The sequence below is a fragment of the Schistocerca piceifrons genome, chromosome X (genome assembly GCF_021461385.2).
Source record: "Schistocerca piceifrons isolate TAMUIC-IGC-003096 chromosome X, iqSchPice1.1, whole genome shotgun sequence".
NCBI lineage: Eukaryota > Metazoa > Arthropoda > Insecta > Orthoptera > Acrididae > Schistocerca > Schistocerca piceifrons.
Genome location: NC_060149.1, coordinates 230,494,692 through 230,497,471, shown reverse-complemented (window position 1 = coordinate 230,497,471; position 2,780 = coordinate 230,494,692).

The window sequence follows — 2,780 nt, the reverse complement described above, 5'->3', positions numbered from 1 at the left end:
TAAGGACATCACACACATCCATGCCCGAGGCAGGATTCGAACCTACGACCATAGCAGCAGCGTGGTTCCGTTCCAGTGATCAGTGATAGCAACTATGACGACGAGTTTTACAAAGCACGTTAAGAAAGATGGGAAAATATTTTTGGTTATCAAGAGTAACATGACAGAAAATGCAAAATATCGTTCCATATACCTTAAAATATTTTCCGAGGACGGTCTTGACGGATGGGAAAGACCCAGTGTGGTTTAGTAGCCGTGTTAAAAAATGCTACGTAAACAAAGAGTTTCATCAAATTAAAGAGAGCTGCCAAACAACAGCTGAACGAAGCAAAAATGAGAGTAAGGAAATAAATAAGTGAACAGTTCAGTAACTTCGAAAGTAAAATTTTGTCAGTCAATGTTACTAAAAGCTGAAGTTTTGGTCTTACAGAAAGTCAGTAAGCGGTTCTTGGATCCGCTATTCAGCCACTGTGATCATACTAGCACCGAAACGGAAAATAACTGAAGGCCAAAATAGTGAATTAGGTATTCCGGGATTTTCACCGCGGAAGATCGTAATACGGTCCCTCCTTTCAGTCGTCGTAAGAACGACGAAGTGGCAGATATTGAGAACCGATCGTGGAATAGAAAAATGGTTCAAATGGCTCTGAGCACTATGGGACTTAACATCTGAGGTCCCCTAGAACTTAGAACTACTTAAACCTGACTAACCTAAGAACATCACACACTTCCATGCTCGAGGCAGGATTCGAACCTGCGACCGTAGGAGTCGCGCGGTTCCGGACTGAAGCGCCTAGAAGCGCTCGGCCTCCGCGGCCGGCGTGGAATAGAAAGGAAACTACAATCACTTAGTAGTGGAAAGGGTCAGGACCAGATGAGGTACCTGTTGATTTTACAAAGATTATGCGAAAGAACTTGCTCCCGTTCCAGCAGCAGTTTACCGTAGACCACGGGAGCAATGAAAGGTACCTAGCGACTGGAAAAAAAGCGCAGGTCATTCTCATTTTCAAGACGGGTTGTAGGATGGATACAGAGAGATATCGTTGACGTCAGTCTGTTGTAGAATTATGGAACGTGATTTTTTGTTCGGGAATGAAATTTTTGGGAAACGAAAGTCTCCTCGGTAAAGATCAACATGTATTCCGTAAAGAGATCGTTCGAAACACAGCTCGCTTTGTTTCTGTATGAGATTCGAGAGCGCTGTAGAAAACGGCACTCAGATTGATACCGTGTTCCTTGACTTCAGGAAGGTATCTGACTGCGTCCTACACTATATTTCCAAAAAAAAAAATACGAGCTTACCGAGTATCGCACCATCTTTGCGACTAGATTAAAGACTTCCTTACAGATAGAATTAAACTCGTCTCTCTTCACGGAACAAAGAAACAGGTGTAATTTCCGGAGTAACAAGGAAGTGTGAAAGGACCGTTACTTTTCACAGTGTATATGATCTAGTAGAAAGCGTTGGATTGTGGCGAAACAAGCGTTGTATCATTGGAGGGATACAGAGGCGAGCGAGTGTGAGGGACTACTAGTAGCGCCACGTCACCACAACGCGTCTGTGCGTAGCACATAAGTATTACACCATAATTTAGGAATGGAATTAAAAGTTGAAGTTGCTCTTCCAAATTTTATTGGCATGTGCTTTAGTACATTAATTTGTAAACTGTCAAATCTCAGAAAGATCAGGTCAACATTTTTCCCTAAATAGATCGTTTTAAGAAAAAATAAGTGGCGCTAAATAGTAAAGCTAGAAACCCAAAAATTGGTCATAATGTGCAGATGTATTTCAAAATTAACTAGTACAAGTCTCAACTTAATTAAACAAATATTTTGGTCAGAATTTATGTTCTTAAGAAAAATTGAAGGTGCTAAATATTAGACTTAGAAATATGAAATTTTGTATGAAGCTTCAGTTCAACATAAAAACATTTATTATGTAACCCTATTCAGCTACCTGTAATAGTTTTCGAGTAATTTGCATAGAACTAAATTTGGAACTAAAATGTCCTTATTTGTAGTAGATTAAGCATCTGTTGTATTAATGATAGAAAGATTTGGTTACAGTACATGATGAAACCTATTAAACAATAGAGCTATAACGAGTTTCAAGGCCTGGATGTAAATAATAACAAATACAAGGTCTCTTAAAGTCATAGTTCAGAGGTCAGGTTCTACTCTCAGTTCCATTCTAAAAATTCTAGACGGCAAAGCTTAAATGCAGGTGAGCTAAAACTGTTTCTGTGATTTTAACCAACTTAACTACATGCATAAAAAAATTATGAAGAGTCTAAATTAATACACAACAGTGTTATAAAATATTATGTGTCCGAGGAAGCGGCCGTTACGAGGCTGCTACCGTGGACATAGGGGGGATGATGGCAGGTGTCCCTTGGCCATCCACTGCACCACATATACAGGGTGGTCGAACCACTGGAAAGAAATGAAGCACTAGATACAGGTGAAATGTAGTACTACATGCATACGGCATAGGGATGGAGGCAGAATAGCACTTGACAATGAGGATAGTTTTGATACTGAGGAGGTGACTTAGTTAAAGGAACGTTATGGGGAGCACTAAACATTTTGGATGAGAAAGATTGCAATACAAATGGTGGAGGCTCCAAAAGGGCACAGGATGTTGCTAGAACTGCATTTTACAAGAAATTGAGCATTTAAAGGGGACAGAAAGGACACAGATGGAGGACCTATAATTAGAATTTCAAGATCTCTTTTTTCAGCAAGGGCGTTTGCCTGCTACACCAGTAATGCAACACAGG